Below are 21,712 nucleotides of genomic sequence, written 5' to 3' on the forward strand. Positions count from 1 at the left end.
TTGAGTGGGGTGAGCGAGGGGAGGGGGGGGGGCAGATATTTTTGATCTGGACGAAACAATTGAAAACAAAACGTAACCTTCCGGGAATATATCAAGGATTTTTAGGTGACGGGAGTGGGGTGGGGCAGAAAATTCAGATATCCATATTGAAGTGTTGCTGTGACAATAAACCCAAGTTGCGAAAACCACACGAAGAGTGGGGTGGGGGAGGGGGTTTAAAACCAGAACATTCGGCAAAATTGATTGCTGTTTTAGATGCCATTTTAGACTATTTCTGGCCCCGGAAACCGTAATTTGAACCTCAGCATCCCATCTTCGTTCAATATGTAAATCAATGTATATTTATAGGTGTTTTGAAGACCTAACGAATCTGATGAAATAAAAACGTTGATGTCCTTCCGAAATGTTTGACCCGATACTCTTTCTCCCGTGGTTAATCAGGTAGTGCCATCCGTCCTGCATCACTGACAAGGGGAAACTACGCTGGACAATACCAGAGAACTTTCTCGACCAAAACGGGAATCGAACCCGAGCCATTTGGTTGGTGAACCACTAGGTCATCACAGCCCCTTGGTAATAATGAGCAGCAGTATAGACCGTATAAAACGATAAATACGTTGATCACTTAATTACCTAATCAATCCAGCCTCTTATCAACGATAATCGGGTTGAGTGGTAGTTATACACTCAGTACACTATATTAATTTTGGAATTTTGAATATTATTTACAATGTCTTGATGTCCGATTGGGCATATTCCTGGTCGGACAATTTACGACGTTTGGAAAATAGCGTCGGACATGTCCGGAATATACGGGCAAAATCCCATCACTGAGTAGAAGTTTACATAATACTTATCAAACCAGAAAATCGAGCCTTAATCTATATTTCGTTTTATTTTTTTATACTTTCTATAGCCTCCACTACAAGACAAGTAAAACGAAATTTTGAACTATAAAAAACGAAACGAAATAGGATCTGTGTTTTAATCAGGTTGATCGATCTTTGAGTTCCGTCATTACCAATTACGCATTAATTAGGTACGGAAACATTCTTCCGCAACAATCAGAAAATCATTTTCCAAATATATTATACATATTTGTCGATCACTATATACAATAATTTCGATTTTATTATAATCGTGGTTTACAGGGATAGTACGAAAACTGAGGTCCCGTGTATACATCGGCGTGCACGTAAAAGATCTCTTGGCAGTTGGAATTCGATATGAAAGTAGGCCATTGTGCCGCTGCCCGCGCAAAATTTCCCTCATAGTACACTGTATGGCGTATGCTCGTCTTCATTAGCCCAGTTTAGGAGTAGAACAGTAGGACGTTAAACCCCATTTTATTTCATTTACTCAGATAATCACGGAATTTTAAAATTATATCGCGTCAGAAAAATCTGTTTTACATAGACTACGCATTGTTCCCAATCCAATTCATTTATCGTGAATAAAACAAAATATTAATGGAGAGGGGGGTCTAGGGGGTTTCTGTCTATTCCCAAATCCTGTTTTTGTAAATGAATATTGTTTATATAAACAAAAAACAAAAATCAAAAAACATGTTACCTTTAAAATGTAACCATAGTAGTACAATTATCACAGCTGTGTTACGGGTATAAGATTTCATTTTTCACCTTGATATAAACACAAAACTCCCGTACCTTACCACAAACATTTAAAATTAACAAGATGGCTACTTTCACCTCTGGTTTAACCTCGTTTGATATAAACGGTAGTTATAATGGGCGGTGTTAAATATCTGAATGAGGGTAAAATTTATTAAAGTGGGTACTAGAAAATACTAGAAACAAAATAAGGTTTGGCGTTCTACTTTTCTGGCGGGGTTGGGTGGCCGAATGATTAGGGCGTGCTGTATCAAAAGGTCTGTCATTGAGTCAACTGGCGTGGTTTCGAATCCCTCGTTGTACGTGACAAGCAGTAGGGTCGCCTGTCCAGCCTCGTGGGTTTTCTCCGGGTCCTCCGTTTTCCTCCCACTGCTTCGCGCAAGTGAATTATTGAAATAAAATTGAACCATGTGTTAGTCCCGAAATGACCTACATTTATGTCTAGTGCATGTTTAATCCATCTCTCTCTCTCTCTCTTTCTCTCTCTCTCTCTCTCTCTTTCTCTCTCTCTCCTTTTCTGTAGCTATTGGTCAGTATTACTCATTGATACGATCCGGATTATGAGCCAGTTGATTAGTTTGTAGTATGCCACCATGTGATTGTAATCGACACTCGATGTAATGGTCAATCTAGAATTTTAAATTTTAAGGTTTTTTTTTCGACAGTTCTCAAAATGAATCGCCAGTACCCCAACACGTTATTGCCACAATTATGGCTAAAAAAATTTTTTTTTTATCGCCACTTTCATATTTTTATCGCAAATTGCGACTTTGGCGACCAACAGTGTAAGCCCAGATACCATTTGGGCTAATGAAGACGGACACTGTGCTACGAGGGAAACCGTGTCCAGACAGCGACATGTTTACGAACTCTTTATTGACCTGAAAATCAGGGTGTCCGCTCAACGACTTGACCACACTTTTCCATGCCCGACTGTCTGGACGGCAACACTGAAACCAGGAAACCAGACTGTAAAGTCTCCTGGATCGAACTTACAACTACCGAGAAAGTGAGTTAGTACCACACTCCCTGGTGTGCGGGGCGGGTAGACAGGGGTAGGCTCAGTCCTCATAAAAGCAAAACAGAAGAAACCGGAAATGGTTGATAAGGCTCGAAATCGATAAGATTGCTTACCAATGCATAGGGGTGAGTGTGTGGTTATGTGCCCACCTTCTGAAAAAAAGCCCTTATTACGTTAAGTTCTTGGTTGTTGCTAACTATGTTTATGTTCAGATCTTCAGGACTTAATCATAATCCCTTAACCAAGTATCAATGTGTGGTATTTCATGGCTCAGATAAACGTCAAATCGACTATAACATGTGTCACAGCACCAAACATTTCCTAGCTTTACCACCTCTAAAGTGCCCTAAGTTTGGTCTTCCCCCACCACTCCTCTGCTCCAGGTGTCTCGGAATGACGAAATGAGAGCAAAACAAGGTCATTTCGGTACTAACTTATTGTTCAAATGTTATTTCAATAATTCGCTTGCGCGTAGGGGGTTTAGCAGTGGGAGGAAATTGAAGGACCCGGAGAAAACCCATGAGGATGGACAGGCGACCCTACTCCTTGTCACACTGATGGAAGGGAACCATTACGATATAAGCTTAACCCTAACAGACTGGTTTAGTTTTGTAAACGTAATATCTACATTATACAATTTTTGTAAAAAAAAAAAGAACCCAACCTAATAAATATATATTTCCAGTATAATTATTGTAAGAATATATGTAAATATTATTCTACTGGAACTTTAAACATGTTTATTGATAAATAAATAAATAACTGTATGATTATTGCGCAAAAGCAATATAAATATCGTCATAAATAATACTCAACGTTCTTCTTGTAAACTTTGTAAGGTGGCTGATTAGGGCCACGTAAAGAAAACACGCCGATAAGATTTGGTACACCGTCTATTGGGGGTGGGGGGGCTGAATGGTAAGCGTGCGCGCTGTAGTCTAAAGTCTGTCATTCAGTCAACTGGCGTGGTTTCGATTCCCCGGCTGTTCGTGACAATGTTAGGGTCGCCTGTCCAACCTCGTGGGTTTTCTCCGGGTCCCCCGGTTTCCTCCCACTGCTAAAGACCCCTACGCGCAAGCGAATTATTGAAATAAAATTAAACAATACGTTAGTTCCGAAATGACTTAGTTTGTGTCGAGTGGACGTTAAACCCCACCTCTCTCTCTCTCTCTCTCTCTCTCTCTACACCGTCTATTATGTTGTTCTCAGTGTTTAACGTCCGCTTCCACCGACGGTGATATCGCAGAAAAGTTGTCTTATCTTCATTTTTATTATCTTAGCGCATGCGTAGGTGTCTTTCCTGTGGGAGGAAACCGGAGTACCCGAAGTAAACCCACGAGGTTGAGAAGGCGCCCCTATCGCCAAGCCACATACACTCACACCAGGGATCAAAACCACAATCGCAAGCCAGAGGTGACCGGCCAGCTAGAGGTCGAAGCGTGACACTCTAGATCAGTAGCCCCCCCCCCCCGTACCGTTTATTATGTGTGTAAAATAGCTTTATTTTACGTCCGCTTCCACCGAGGTGATATCGCAGACCGTTTATTATGTTTGAGCTGGACTTTTATATTATAGGAAGGATAGCACCAATGTAACACATAACCACATTGTACCAATCAAAATAAAGTCCGGTAATCTACTGGGCAGTTAATTTTTGACAATGGGTCAATTCAAGTCCTGGGTTAAGGTGGTGTAGTGTCTAACACCAGTTAGATCAGTGTAGCACTGGTGTAACGCTATGCTAACTCAACCTCAGGCCCACTCTATATTTGAAATCGATCCTAGTTAAGGTCTGTGGTGCGGAGGTTGTGTTAAATGTGGATATATTTACACAGCATGAACACCAGTGTAATATATGTGTTACCCAAACACAAACTTATACCTGAGTCCCTCAATATCAATTTCCCGATTTAAGAAAAAAATTTACATGAAAAAAATATAAAGACAAGGAGCTTTGTGCAATATTATTTCTAATTACATAAAAACTTGTTAGATAATAATAACTTGATAAAAGTTATTATCTTGTTAAAAATAACACTAACCCCTGGGAGTTGAAAAAAATATCAGTTCAAGTCATTTATTACAACACTGGTGTAAACTAGTTTAGACACTGGTGTAAACACTGGTGCTAAATCGACAGGCCCAGGTTAAGGTACTAAAAAAACACGAGTTATACACCACCACAACACAATCTTAACACAAGCGTAACCCGGGACTTGAATTGACCCAGTGCTTGATAAAGATACCTGTAAGAGTATTGAAACGTTGTATGTAATAAACCAAGAAGTAGTAAATCCATAACGTTGTGTTATTATTATTATTTTATAAGTTGTTTTTTGTATAGACAATGATATGCTGGGTTAATATTATTTTATGTAATGTATTGGGAGCTAAATAGTGCAACAAATTGTATATTTCTTGTGACAATAAATCTAGAAAGATTTTAAGCATTTCTTTTCAAAACCAAGGACGCAATGACAATAATCCATTTTATGAGTCATTTTATGAGTCATTATATGAATCATTATATTTTTTAACCGTGACCGAAATGAAACACGGTATATTTGATCAGGGTATACATGTAGGTCTAAATATAGACCTATATACCTGATCCGGGTAAATCTAAATATAGACCTATATCTATTTATAGTTATAAATAACGTATATAGCGTTCTATATACCTATTATATCATATGAGTCATCATATCATATACCTATATATTTGACACCCCATGACAGCCACGATTAATAACTACGTATTATAACCCATTCAGGCCCGACGGGACTCTCATGTCTCATCATATAGTGAATACAATGTTGTAATGCATAATTATGTGTATTGTGGTCAATATTTCATTATAGGGCAACAACAAAAAAAATAGCTTGTGATGGTAGCATCGGTGTCAAATATCCAATTTAGATCATGGTTTAGAATGCATAGTATTCAACACACACTAAAATCTTTATTATTAAAAACTTTTATTACCGTAAATCTATGTTTTATCAGTTAATATACCAACATCGAAATCAAAGTTATTAAAACTTTAATTCACAATTGTTTACATTTTCAATTAATAAATATACATTAAAATCAAATTTATTAAATATTATGTTACGCATAAAAGTACACAGTAATATTAAAGGTACATTATGGTAGATTAGATAAAGAGCTGGCAGTTCTCACTATAATAGTTAGAAACTAGATAATGTAAAGGAAATTTGCTGAAAATTTCAGTCAAATTGATCCACTCTGAACCGATAATTTAGCGATTGAATTTTGGGCCTAGCTTCGATCATCATTACTAAAGACGGTACGATGAACAAACATAGTCTCGATTATCCATTTCATGATTAAATCATGAATGAAAGTTGAGCAGCTAATCGAATTTTAATCCAGTAAATATCGCAGGCAAGCGATGACACAGAGAGTTGACTATGGTCTGGATAAGTTAATTAATGTCTAATTAATAAATTAGATAACATTTCAGGCCTAAAGAAAGACCTGTAATAGGCAGAATAAGCTCTTGCATAATGTATGTTTAAGTCTTGTTATATTATGATAATTAGAACTAACCATGTTAAATAAAATTATTTACATAAAATATAATGAAAATATAAGTAAAATAATATTTGGTATTAGAAAATATCACAGTAAAGATTAGAACATTTGTATTATATATCTCACAAAGCTACATTAAAAACAAAACAAAAAATATTATATGAGCGATGATATTCCCATCTAATTAAAATACAGATCTATACTTCGATTCGTTTTTTATACTTTCGATAGCCTACACTAAAAGACAAGTCAAACGAAATTTTGAACTAAAAAAACAAAAAAACGAAAAGAAATAGGATCTGTGTTTTAATCAGATTGGGTGACATTCAGTCTGAAAATATCTCAGAACTGCATTAATACAAAATGGCTGGTCTCTTAAAACGACAAATGATAATTCGATGTTCAAATACAAAGTATAAATGAAATATGCTTGGTTTTATCGGAATACACCCAGGTCGCATATTATAATAAAATGATGTAGGTTTGATGTGTTATGGTCTGGTTATTGTAGTTTAGCTATAGCTCGTTCAGACGACAGTTACGATAAACTAGCTTAAAACACCCGTTGCGCTTAGCTGGCTTAACACACCAGTTACCTTAAGTTAGCTTAAAACACTAGTTACGTTAAGCTATTTTAAAACACTAGTTACGTTAAGCTAGCTGAAAACACCAGTTACGTTAAGATAGCTTAAAACACTAGTTACGTTAAGCTATCTTAAAACACCGGCTACGCTAATTTAGCTGAAAGCACGAGTTACATTAAGCTGGCTTAACACACCAGTTACCCTAAGTTAGCTTAAAACACTAGTTAAATTAACCTATTTTAAATCAGCAATTACGTTAACCTATCTTAAACCACTAGTTACGTTAATTTAGCTGAAAATACTAGTTACGTTAAGCTATCTTAAAACGCTAGTTACGTTAAGCTATCTTAAACCACTAGTTACGTTAAGCTATCTTAAACTACTAGTTACGTTAATTTAGCTGAAGACACTACATGTAGTTACGTTAAGCTAATTTAACTGAAAATACTAGCTAGTTGAGAACACTAGTTATATTCACCTGGCTTAAAACACCAGTTACGTTAATTTAGCTTAAAATACTAGTTACGTTAAGCTAGCTTAGAAACATAAGTTACGTTAAGCTAGCTTGGAAACATAAGTTATGTTAAACTAGCTTAAAACACTAGTTACATTCAGCTAGTATTAAAAAAACAGTTACGTTATTCCTTTTAGAAATCCAACTTTCACAATGTTATACATTTTAATGGATAAGAATCACATAAACGGCGATCAATGACTTTAAGAAAACAAAATATCCACGGTAGATAAACTTCCGTCTTAGATTTTAAAAAAAAGATTTAGATAGTAGAGCTAGCCATTCTTGCTATAATAGTTCGAAAATAGATAACGTAAAATGAATAATTTGAAAATGTCACTCAAATTACTCTATTGCCAGCGCAGGTATTAGCCTTTGAAGGTTTGACAACACGTGTGCAATAATTTCAACCACCGTACTGGTTGTTCGAAGCTAATTCTCGCTCCTCCATTTTTTTTTAAGCTTAAATCAAAGTATGGTTGAACTGTTCTAATCTTGGATTTAAAAACAATTGTCTTATTTTATTATTTTTTAATTTATTTTTAGAGATTCAACTTTCACAATATTGTGATTTTTGAGATATATTCTTTTCTCCGACATTTTACCGCCATGACCGAAATCGCTGCACTTAAGAGCATAATATATATCATCTATTCAGATGTCGGTGTGCGTGGGCAGGAGTAAGGTCGCCTGTCTAACCTCGTGGGTTTTCTCGGGTTTCCTCTTACTGCCAAAGACCACTGTGAGCAAGCGAATTATTGTACATTATTATACCATACATGTTAGGCCTGAAATGACGTAATTTGTGTTACATGAGCATTAAACCATATCTGGGCCCTGGTTTTGTTGTGCTACAACCGATTCATAAGATGGCGGTGGATCAAAAGTATTTGCTGGGTGTGATCCAAACAATGATGGCGGTGATAGTGAGAACACTGATGGGTTATTCACACCAGACGGAACTTCGTTTGCTTGAACAGTATCTGAAAGTAAAAAATCATTTAACAGAAATAACAAAAAAAATAAAAACAAGTACAAGGATACTATCAGCGCTCACGCTGTCGATCGCCATTTCCGCCAATTGCGATAAAAATATAATTTTGGCGATAAAATATTCAATCTGGCGAAATTTTTGGCGATAATTTTTTCCTGTATGGCGATTCTTTTTCGACCGTGGCAATAAATATTTTTTGCCACAAAGCTTTGATTTCCACGCCGTGCATACGCGTTACAGTCTATTGCACTTGGCTGAGTCAGTTATCAATCAATTGGGTTATCAATCGAGACTTAATTATGGTCTGGATAAGTTAATTAATGTCTAATTAATAATTTAGAAAACAGTTCAGGCCTAAAAAAAGACCTGCAATAGGCATATTAAGCTCTTGTATAATGTATGTTTAATAAATAAAACTTACTTGGGCTGATGGTATTGTTATGTGCTGGTCTGTTAAGATTACGTTTAGATTCATCTTTACATTTACGTCGACAACAATAGACAATTATTAGAGCCATTAAAATAAGGAACCCAAATACCGTACCAACTGCAATTCTCACACCACTGAAAATAAATAAATGACAATCACTAGAATAATCTTTAAGTGGCATTTAGTAACTGTGCAGATAAATAAACTATACATATACTTATGGACAACAGATACTGATTTATTTAGGTGACGTTTCGAAGAGTGAAGAGTATTCTCTCAACGTATTAGCTTGAAAACGTTGAGAGAATACTCTCCGAAATGTCGCCTAAATAAATCAGTAGCTGTTTTCCACAAGTATGTTTATAGTTTATTAATCACTAGAAAATTTGAAAATTTATTCACAACTTCCTTGGTACCATTATTTGGGGTAAATCAGGGTTATTGCTAAATGATAAGGCCAGCTCAATTTTTCGTCACAGGTCACGAGATGTAAACAGGACTAGCGCTAATCCCAACCCTAACCCTAACTCTGGACCTAACCCCAATGCTTATCCTAATCTTAACCTACAATCGCGCCAACAATCACGTGCCCTAACCTTATTTACATCTCAACGACCTTGACGAAAATTGAGCTAGCCTTAACAAATAGATTTAGCCTATTCAAATTGACCAATCACCCAATAAAACTTCTCACTACTGCCTGACTATATACTGTAATATAGTCGAGCAGTAGTGAGAAGTTTTTATTTTAATCACTTCAAGTGCCTGTGTCCAGGGCCCTATTTCTCGAAATGTTAACTAAAGATAAACTCCAAATTTTAATAGATACTTCAATTTTGATTGGTTGAGCGCTAAAATCAATCTAATATCATCCAATCAAATTACTAAAATTTGAATTTTATCTTAGTTAAAATTTCGTGAAACAAGCCCCTGGTCATTACAGGAATGCCGTGTGCGAATGCCTTGTAAAACCAAATAATCTTTTATCCGTATCGGAGAAACATAATGGATCTAGTTTAAATCCAATTGATTCCAAGCCGGGGGATTGTCTACTGTTGGTAGTTTGATTTCTTAATTAAATACCAGGGGAGCCACTGTGGCTAAGTAGGTAAGACGCTGGCTCGCTAGCCTAAAGGTCGAGAGTTCGATCCCTGCATTTGCCGGGAAAGTTCATCGGGATTTCCCCTTGTCAGTGGCGCAGGACGGAGGGTCCGCCAAGGACAGCTGTCTAGTCGTTCGGATGGGACGAAAAACCGAGGTTCCGTGTACACATTGACGTGCATGTAAAAGATCCCTTGTCAGTTGGAATTCAAAATAAGAGTACAACGTAGAGGCGCTGCCCGGGCAAACTTTCCTTCATAGCACACTGTATGGCGTATGCCTGTTTTTTTTTTAGCCTAGTCGGAGCAGAACAGTAGGACGTTAAACCCCATTTCATTTCATTTATTCCATTTTCATTATTATGAATACCATCTGACACTAGTGCTGGGTATTACCACTGCAGTCACGACACGATACGTATTACGATTCAGGTGCTACGATACGATTTGTATCACGAATCGTAACCAGGTCAATATTAGCCCAGTTCGGAGCACAACATATTATACAGCGTATGGATTAAGCCGTGAGAAATTTGGTATTTACTTCATTCTCAGTCAAGATATCATTGTTTGTAGTTTTGACACGATGTATGTGCACAGTGGTAACCAGGGCACTGGTATAATCGGGACTTAGCCTCGCTTTCCCATTTTTAAATTAAATTTTTAAATGGCGAACCGTTAAAATCTAGTTAAAATCTTGAGTATCCGATGCCACCGGGAGTTGATTATGGTTTGGATAAGTTAATTAAAGTCTAATTAATAATTTAGATAACATGTCAGGCCTAAAAAAGACCTGCAATAGACATATTTAGCTCTTGTATAATGTATATTTAATGTATACGTACAGATATGTCGCAGGACAGCAACCACTTTCTTCTTCATAATCACAACAGCCATACGTACAGTACTGACGTGACTGTCGGTTGTTATAGTAACAGTATTCTCCAACAGACTCTGAAACAAACACAAAATAAAACAATACAAATAATGACCACAATTGGTTTCCTCATACGTAAATCCCTGATATGTTACGTATATTATAGTTAAAGGGGTATAATGAAAGATTATATATAAAGAGGTGACAGGTCTCGCTATAATAGTTACAAACTAGATAATGTAAAGGGAATATGTTGAAAATTTCAGTCAAATCGCTTCACTCTGAACAGAGATATTAGCGATTGGATTTTAGGCCTAGCCTCGATCATCATTACTAAAGTCGGTACGATATAAAAAAAAACATAGTCTCGATTATCAGTTTTTGGATTTAATCATCAATGAGCTTTGAGCAGCAGCTCGGATTCAAATCCAGTGAAAATCCGACATATAAGATAGCATCCAGAGTTGATTAAGGTCTTTTCATGTTAATAAATAGCTTGCATAACATATCAGGCCTAAAGAAAGACCTGCAATAGGCAGATTTAGCTGTTGCATAATGTATGTTTAATTTATGGTTTTCGAGGAGCGACTACCAACCCTTTTCCACTTGCGGATTCCTTGGGGCACCAGGTCATATTTTAATTAAGTTTAATTAGTTTTAAGAACCCATCCCCGGTATTCAGACGTAATAGATCTATCACCTATGATTTGTCGGCTGGTTGTATCCGTCCGAACTTCCGGACGATTTGTTGGGCTGTTTTATTAAGGTTCGCCCGAGAGAGTGTGTGAGAGAGAGAGAGAGAGGGGGGGGGGGGGTAACGACCATTCGACACAAACCTGGTCATATCGGGACTAACATATGGTTCAATACTATTTCAATAATTCGCTTGCAAGTAAAGATCTTTAGCAGTGGGAGAAAACGGGGGGACCTGGAGAAAACCCACGAGGTTGGACAGGCGACCCTACAACTTGTCATGTACAGTCGGAGAATCGAAACCACCCCAGTTGACTCAATGACAGACCTTATAATACAACGCGCACGCGCTAACCAAAAAGCGTAAGGATACCTCTGATTTGTGCGTACATGTGCACGACACTCGTCGACAGATATGAGAGAGAGGGGAGTTTAACGTCCATGGTTAAATCTTTTTAATAATTCGCTTGTCCGGACGACTCGACGAAAACCCACTAGGTTGGACAAGCGACCCTACTTCTTGTTAAGTACAAGCGGTGAATCGAAACCATGCCACTTGGGGGGGGGGGGGGCCGAATGGTTAGCACGTGCGTGCTGTATCATACGACCTGTCATTGAGTCAACTGGCGTGGTTTCGAATCCCCGGTTGTACGTGACAAGGAGTAGGGGTGCCTGTCCAACCTCGTGGGTTTTCTCCGGGTCCTTCGGTTTCCTCCCACTGCTAAAGACCCCTACGCGCAAGCGAATTATTGAAATAAAATTAAACCATATGTAAGTCCCGAAATGACCTAGTTTGAGTCGCGTGGACGTTAAACCCTATTTCTCTCTCTCTCTCCACACCACTTGATTCAATGGCTGACCTTCGAACAAAGCGACCTACTCAGCCGAGTCAGTATATTATAGCTTTCTTGTTTATCACGTCATCCCTGCTGTCATTGGATACTTTAAGTAGGGGATAACCAGGATACACCCAATTACGTCATCTCGGTATAATACAGCTCGTTTATCAGATTAACGTATAATATATATCTATACGCTTAATGTCAACCTTGTCCCCCTGAACTCTATGGGTGGAGGGTGGTGGGTGTGTGCTTTCTAGACACATTATGTGACTCATTCATAAAACAGATAATGACCTCTAACATGTGTACCAGGTTATCGTTTAACTTTCATTCAGTTACAATTTTTGTCCTTGTATAATGATAGCAGGTGCGCGAGGATCGTGTCACACACAAACAGACAAACCCAAGAACATGATACATAGATTACCCGGACATTACCAACAATAAACAATATACACGTACATAAATCAATTGTATGGATCCGGGGTCAGCCATATTGGTCAAAGGTTGTGTCATTATCTATAATATTTGTGACTATCGTTTGTTTGTTTTTATACGCCCACACTTTAGAGGCTAGTTAATATCTGATTGACTTTAAATTTATACACAGTGTTTAAGGTCAGGAGACGAAGAAGTCTATGGACTACCAACCCGGGTCAAGGTGGAAGACAAAATTACATTTTAATTTTTGGGGGGTTTAGGGAAAGGGATCAATTTTTTTTCTAGATTTGTCTAGTAGAACTAATATATAACTATCTTAGATTTTATTTAGGTTCGGGTATTAATGGAGAGGTACAGATATTATATACCATTTCGACTACAAGTAACCTTACATGATATATAAGAATCCCAAACTATGTGCTGTAAACTTGTATACAGTCAATTTTGAGGGGGAGCGAGAGGAATTGGGTTTAACGTCCACTCGACACAAACCAGGTCACTTCGGAACTAACATATGGTTTAATTTTATTTCAACAATTCGCTTGTGCTTAGGAGTCTATAGCGAGAGAGAGAGAGAGAGAGAGAGAGAGAGAGAGAGAGAGGGGTGGGGTTTATCGTCCACTTGACACAAACCAGGTCATTTCGGGATTAACATATATTTCAATTTTATCTTTAGGAGTGGGAGGAAATCGGAGGACCAGGAGAAAACTCACAAGTTTAGACAGGTGACCCTATTCCCTGTCACGTACAACCGCAGAATCGAAACCACGCCAGTTGACTCAATGACAGACCTTATGATACAACGCGCAAGCGCTAAACATTTGGCCATCCAACTCCGCAGTCATTTCAGGACTGACATGTGGTACACTTTGATTGCAATAAAGCCTTTGCAAGAAGGGGCCTTTAGCAGTGGGAGGGGATCAAAGGATCAGGCGACCCTATTCCTTGATTCGTACAAGCTTAGGATCTCAAGTGCATGCGTTAGACAACTTGGCTATCCAAACCCCCCCCCCTAAAAACCCATCTATTGCTCCAGACTTTTTAGATAAACATGTATATATATATATTGAAATTTTTATTGATTCATTAGTATTGACTGTATTGTGTTGTTTAATTTTATGGTTTAATAATTATATATTTGTACCATTGTAAAGCACCTCTGAAAACGTATATGTGAAAGCGAAGCTATAACAAATGTTTGTAATAATAATAATAATAATAACCCTCCATACCAAATTATATTTGGAATGTAGTAGATAAAAGAAACCCTGCCATTATTTATTTTTATTTATTTGGTTTTCTTGTAATTACGTTTAAGCATTTTTCATGAATTTATTTGTTAAAAAAATCCCCCCCCCCCCCCAACAACCCCCCCCCCCCAAAAAAAAAACAGAAAAAAAAATCCAATTATGTGTCTTTACTTATTAACGGTGCTATAGCTCTAGCTCAATAGTTACCATGATATTCGAAATTAAAAATACGAACTAGAATTCAATATCGATCCATTTCAAACGATATTGATGTTGTTATGTTACTGTGAAAATATGGCATTCTAATATCCAATATTTAAGACACGATGAACATTTTAAAATCAGTACACGAGTCGTAAACTTTGTGGTTTTGGTGCCATTTGTAATCAACAAAGAAAAACATTACCTATGAAGACAATGCGGATGTAATTAACAATGACTGATTCACAAACAAAATAATAATATAAAAAACCGTGTCGAATGGACTACGCAGACGTAAACGACTTTCGTTCAAATTGGACTGTTCAGGTATTTCACCGAACATAATTAATTAGAAATTACAATAAATATTTTAAAAACAATTGAATATGAATCACTTTTTATACATTCTTATTAAATTTAAGATTCAATAGAGCTATACACCCTTTAAAATCCTGTATCTATATTTTTGAGTTTCTTATCGTTATCAAGTCTTGGTCATCTGTTGTTAATTTATAATTCATTATGTACACGTACATGAACCTATTTCGGTTTAACTTTACGAAATCACTAGGCTGTCATGCGATGTTGCACGAGTGCAAAATCCTGTTTTCTAACAACCTAAATGACGCAATAATCAATTATCAATTTTACCATTAAATACTCAATTAAATACAAAAGAAAGGACATCGCTAAACCTTGGTATTTTCTCTAATATATATACTTTTTGCTGGGGAATAAAGGGTTTAAAAAAAATAAAATAAAATAAAAATAACACCGTTAAACTTTTCGTACAAAACAAAAACAACATCGTTATTATGAATTTATCTATAATTTGTATAAATTTATAAGTTCAACCGCTTGGTTTCCATGGCGAATAAACGAACTTTCTGTTTTAGTTAAAGATAATGAAATAGAATTTATCCATAAGTACAATAAATATTAATGAGTATTTCCCTCTTCATATACCGACTACGAGTAATAAGTTAAACCCCATTTCATTTATAATGAGTATTCACATTTATTACGATAAATAGAGATAGAGAGAGAGATAGAGAGAGAGAGAGAGAGAGATGGGTTTAACGTCCACTCGAAACAAACGGGGTCATTTCGGGACTAACATATGGTTCGATTTTATTTCAATTATTCGCTTGTGCGTAGGGGACTTTAGCAGTTAGGGGAACCGGGGAACCTGCAGAAAACCCTCGAGGTTGGACAGGCGACGCTACTCCTTGTCACGTACAACCCGGGAATCGAAACCACGCCAGTTGACTCAATGACAGACCTTATGATACAACGCTCACGCGCTAACCATTTGGTCACCCCCTCCACCCATTACGATTACGTATAATTATCCTTGATTTAAATTAATTAGTGTACATTGTATTTATACTATTATGTGAGATAGAGAAATGGGGTTTAACGTTCACTCGACACAAACTAGGTTATTTCGGGACTAACACACGGTTCAATTTTATTTCAACAATTCGCTTATGCGCAAGGGTTTTATCATGGAGTGGCGGTGGTGGGATGGGGGGGGGGAGTACAGGACCATGAGAAAACCCACGAGATTGGACAGGCGACCCTACTCCTTGTCACGTACAACCCGGGAATCGAAACCACGCCAGTTGACTCAATGACAGACTTTAAAACCTTCGGTCACCCAACCATCCTCATATTAATGTAGACTGAAGGCAAATGCTTGAATATCCACAGATTTCTGCGTTATTCTATTTCTAAAAATAGACCTCAATATTTTGGCTTGATTCCACCACACAAATTCGTGTAATTTACTCAGAAGAGAAATATCCTTTCATTTTTTTTACACAACTGCGTTTTATTTATTATAATGAAAATGAAATGAAACGCAATAAAATGGGGGATAACGTCCTACGCTCTACTCCGACTGGACTAATGGAGTCGGTATACGTAATATTCAAGACAAATCATTAAATGAACCAAAATCAAAATTTCTTACCTTTAATGTGTAATAATAATAAAACCAGTAGAACTGGCCATCCAGATGTATAATAATCCATGTCTAGCGTTAATTTAGATAAAAATTGTAAATATACGCATGAATTAAACAGAACGACTTCTCTGACCTATATGTTGTACTAAATGTAAACAATAACATTATGCGGGGCTTTAAATCAGTAGCTAAAGGGTGCGTCATTCATTACCGCTTGTAATAACATCCAGCAATACGGCTACGAAATTAGATGAGGTCATCTCCTGACGGAAAATTAAAATGATTGGTCTGTTCTCAGAGATACTATTAATTTCGCAATGTAATATTTTGACATAGGCCGATCTTGTAAGTAAGTAAGTTTATTGCATAAAAACGCTCACGGAGAGCAGCATACAATTAAAAAATGAAAGTAAAATGACATTAGACCAAACATACATATACACAGATAAACGCTGTCTTGTTCACTACTGATTCAAAGGCGATGCGTAAAGAGGCCTAAATCGAACATAATACCCAATTCAATCTTAAAATGCAATTTAGAAAGCAAGCTCACGGCAAAATGAAAGGAAATAAACATGACTAGTAGAATCTCAAATTCGTAATGTGTCAATCTTTATATATCTATCTATCTATACTAATATTTGTGACTGTCGTTTGTCTGTTTGTCTGTCTGTTCGGGGTTGGCGGCTACACTAGGTCTGCCCGAGTCTGAAATTTGGGGTATAGGGGTAGCTCGGACCGGGGAGTAACATAGGCCAGGTGGCGTTAGTCTACCACTTCCGGTTTCGGAGTTATGGCCCCCGAGCGAAGCGGGGTTGGCGGCTACACTAGGTCTGCCCCGAGTCTGAAATTTGGGGTATAGGGGTAGCTCCGACCGGGGAGTAACATATGCCAGGTGGCGTTAGTCTACCACTTCCGGGTTCGGAGTTATGACGCCCGAGCGAAGCCGGGTATCCTGATAGTTAGAGTATATTTTCGGACCAGGAATTATCTTCGAGCGACACGAACCTTAACATGTTTGATCTCGGACATTGACCATCGATTGACGTACGATCAGGTCTAAATGTTAAGGGTAACTGCAGATTTCGTCTTGGTCAGGTCACGTGATTATTAAAGAGACTGTGGATTGGGGTTTTCGGTCTCAGTGTTACCTTTAGTGAGACAGAGTTTTGTTAGCAACGCTATCTATATTTTCTCTTTGTCACGGTGAGACACGGAATATATATATATATATATATATATAGAAAATGGGGTTTAACGTCCACTCGACAAAAACTAGGTCATTTCGGGACTACCATATGGATCAGTTTTTTTTCCAATGCCAAAGTTATTTAATTTTCTTTTGAAAATTTTTCAAACGGGAGTCGTTTCCGGACCCATAGGCCATTTCTCCGCGCCCCCCCCCCCCCAAATAAAACCAAAAAAACCCCAATCTTGGGTGCACGCCCCGTAGAAACCGAGATATTGCTTTAGACGTAATCCAGATGATTCGGAAAGCCATATTTGGGACCCTGCCCGTTCTCCGTGTTAGGGTTAGGGTACGTGTTTGGTCTACGGTAGCGTTAGCGCCAGCCCTGTTTACATCCCGTGACCTATCTACAGTTGGCCTTAATATTTAGACCTAACATTGGATTAGTTCAACATTGATATGCTATATCACAATTCCAAGAATGACGCGATGACGTCAGACTCGGTTCCCGGTCCATTGTACTATCCTACTTCTTAGTACAACTGTAAGACTATGTAAATACTTCCTGGTACCACATGAAATTTTAAACTTGTTGATTTAAATATTAACACGTGTAAAAATAAATACTAGTATAGGTTCACGGGGGCGGATCCAGGGGGGGGGGGGGGCGGGGGGGCCTGCACAGCTACATATTTTATTTTGTAAATCAACAATTTTTATGAGAAAAGTTTCTCGGCCGTGTGCTTTATCCTTTATCGTCAGATGTGGGACAGGATGGGCACTCAAAGCACGAGATAATGATATAGACTTTATGTGATATCACAATTAATGCTTTGCATCCATGAAATTGAATCACAATGTCATTGTATTAATTCATAATAAAAATTGACGTCAAACGAGGTGTTGAATTTCTCTGTTTTAAAAGATCAATGTGTGTGTATATACACCAAAATGACGATAGAGACCATGCGGGAGCGGAGGAGATACATTGTCTCAGGAACCTGGCAAACCCCCTCCTGCAAAAATTCCTGGATCCGCCCCTGGTTCATCGGGATTTTCCGACGTGGTTTCCCATTGTCAGTGATGCATGACGGGGGGCCTGACAAGGACAGCTGTCCAGTCGTGTTGGATGTGACGAAAAACTGAGCTCCCATGTATACATTGGCGTGCACCTAAAAGATCCCTTGACAGTAGGAATTCTATCTTAGAGTAGGCCGTAGTGCCCATGTCGGGCAAAATTTTCCTCATAGCACACTGCATGGCGTATATGCCCGTCTTCATTAGCCCAGTGGGAGCGAGAGATTAGGACGTTAAACCCCATTTCATTTCATTTAGATACTAATAGATATATAATCCTTTATTGGCATTTCATTTAGATATTAATAGATATATAATCCATCCTTTAGTGGCATTTAGCGATTGAAAACATTAATTATTAACTCTCTCTCTCTCTTTCTCTCTCTGTCTCTCTCTCTCTGTCTCTTATCGAAATGAAACGTCGTGCTAGTGTATAATAAACCAGTGATTGTTGTCCTATATAACTGTGTTAGTTTTGTTAGATGGATATAAGTAGTGTAGTGTCGTCATACTTCTTGGTCAATATCCTTCTAAGAGGGTAGTGAGATAAATGGAGTCAATGAACTGTCTCTAGTGGACGAATTTATTTATATATCTACTTCAAATGACGTAAGAGTATCCTAGATGTTTGGAATTCGAAAGAAGAGTAGGCCGTACTGCCGCTGTCCGGGGGAAATGTCCCTGATGGTTCACTGTTTTATGCCCGTCTTCATTAAAATTAAAACCAAGGTCCCGTGTACATATTGGCGTGCACGTAAAAGAACCATTGACACTTGGAATTCAAAATATGAGTAGCCTTTAGCGCCAGAAAAGTGGTGGTGCAGAAATATAGGAGGGAGAGAGAGAGAGAGAGAGAGAGAGAGAGAGAGAGAGAGAGAGAGAGAGAGAGAGATGGGGTTTAACGTCCACTCGACACAAACTAGGTCATTTAGGGACTAACATATGGTTTGATTTTTATTTCAATAATTCGCTTGCGCGTAGGGGTCTTTAGCAGTCGGAGGAATCCGGAGGACCCGGAGAAAACCCACGCGGTTGGACAGGCGACTCTACTCCTTGTTACGTACAACCGGGAAATGGAAACAACCACGCCTGTTAACTCAATGACAGACCTTATAATACAACGCGCACGCGCTAGGTGGTAATAATATTGGAACGGGTAAAATGTCACGACTACTAATGGGCCGGTCACACAGGCTTCCGCGAGTTGATCACGTGTAATTTTGCTATAAATTTTGCAAATTTTTTCTACACGCGGTGAAAATCAACCAATTTGTCTCAGACATGCTGGACACGCGAATGACAAGTGGACCACACGCGCGCGTGTGCATCGCGTGTCCACCACGAGTCCTCCGTGTGTGAGCGCTTGTGGTCAGAAAATGGGGTCACACGCAGCGCGTGTGTATCACTTGTGCTCCACATGTGCTCCGCGTGTGAATCACGTGCCGATCACTTGTGCTCCGCTTGCCGCCCGCGTGTATAAAAGCCGCCGCGTCCGGTGTTCTTGATCACAACTGATGAAAAATGGCCCACACGCGATCTTTTTATAGCAGAAATAACTAGTGGTACAAACGAGATTGGGTCGTGGACGACACGCGAATCAGTCGTGGTTCAATCGCGATTCAACGCGAAAACACGCGAATGGCCCGCGGATGACTCGTGACACAATCCCTGAGGAAGCCTTTTACACGTGGAGCACACGCTATCACAGGTGGTAGGAACGCTGTAGACACGCGGATCACAAGTGGATGACAAGTGCTACACACGCAGTCACACGAAGAAATTTTGCGTTTGCCCGCGAGTGACCACTTGTCGTCCACTTGTGATCCGCGAGTGTACCACGTGTTATCGCGTTTGGCCCGCGTTTGTACAGCGTTTACACCACGTGTGCGACACGCGGTGGCCGTTGCGCCTAATTTTTGTGCTGCTCAAAAATAAAATCGGACTCCGTGCGCGTGTAAAATTTTTCGCGCGTGTGCGCACTTGTTATTCGCGAGTCCACCACGTTTCATTCACGTGTCATTCACTTGTGACCGCGCTTACTTCGCGTTTGACAGTTCTTCCTCGCGATACACTCGTGATCAACTCGCGGAAGCCTGTGTGACCGGCCCTTAATATTCGCCGAGTTACCATATGAAGAAGAAATTGGGATAGGCGATCTGTGTACCGAATGGTTAGCACGTGGGCGTTGTATCATAAGGTCTGTCATGGAGTGAGGAGGGGTTTAACGTCCATTCGACACAAGCTATCGGGACTAACATATGGTTCGCTTTTATTTCAATAATTCGCTTGTGCGTAGGGGTCTTTAGTAGTGGGAGGAATCCGGAGGACCCGGAGAAAACCCACGCGGTTGGACAGGCGAACATGGGTGTTGTATCAAAAGGTCTGTCATGAAGTCAACTGATGTGGTTTCGAATCCCCGGTTGTACGTGACAAGGAGTAGGGTCGCCTGTCCAACCTCGTGGGTTTTCTCCGGGCCCTCCGGTTTCCTCCCCTTGCTAAAGACCCCTACGCGCATGTGAATTATTGAAATAAAATTAAACCATATGTTAGTTCCGAAATGACCTGGTTTGTGTCGAGTGGACGTTAAACCCCATCTCTCTCTCTCTCTCTCTCTCTCTCTCTCTCTCTCTCTCTTTCTTATTGTTTTTTTTCTGTTTGATCTGATTAAGCGTAATTTAATAAGGCCCGTTTCTTTCTGTATACAACATGCTGCCGGGTTGTCGCGACACTTTTCAAAATGAAACATAAAAATCTAAAATGTCATGGTAATCTGGGTATGCAATCTGAAGGATGTATTTGATTATTTAGAAAAGATTGAATATAAACATAGAATTATCGTTTAAAAGCCTTCCTAATATGACAAATGGAAAATTTCTAAATATGTCAGATTAACACAATCTTGATTTCATTGGAATTTTATCACATCAATTTCAAGAAATTTTATTTATGAAAGCAAAATACGATGTCTAGTTCTCTCCATTTCTATTCTGTAAAATAACATAGGATGTGTTTATAGCTCTCAACGATCGTTTACTGAAATTTAAAAGTTAAATAGAAGCCACGGTGGTCGCGGGTTATAGCTCCTATGGTGTTGGCCGATAATGTTCATCAGGATTTTCCGGCGTGGAGCAAGACATGGCCTGACAAGGACAGCTGTCTAGTCGTTCGGATGAGACGAAAAACCGAGGTCCCGTGTACACATTGGCGTACACGTAAGAGATCCATTGACAGTTGGAATTCGATATAAGAGTAGGCCGTACGGCCGGTATCCTGGCCAAATTTCCCTCATAGCACAGTGTATGGCGTATGCCCGTCTCCATAAGCCCAGCAGAACAGTAGA

General features: G+C 38.8%; 1 long non-coding RNA gene across 1 annotated transcript; it reads right to left on the bottom strand.

Moving 5' to 3' along the window:
- Positions 1-5,614: 5,614 nt before the first annotated feature.
- Positions 5,615-16,301, bottom strand: LOC126814843 (uncharacterized). The gene is made up of 4 exons (XR_007677775.2): positions 16,113-16,301; positions 10,679-10,787; positions 8,725-8,867; positions 5,615-8,292 (listed from the first exon to the last, which is right to left on the bottom strand). It is a non-coding gene; the product is annotated as an uncharacterized LOC126814843 (long non-coding RNA).
- Between the last annotated feature and the right edge of the window lie 5,411 nt (positions 16,302-21,712).

The sequence above is a fragment of the Patella vulgata genome, chromosome 3 (genome assembly GCF_932274485.2).
Source record: "Patella vulgata chromosome 3, xgPatVulg1.2, whole genome shotgun sequence".
Lineage (NCBI taxonomy): Eukaryota > Metazoa > Mollusca > Gastropoda > Patellidae > Patella > Patella vulgata.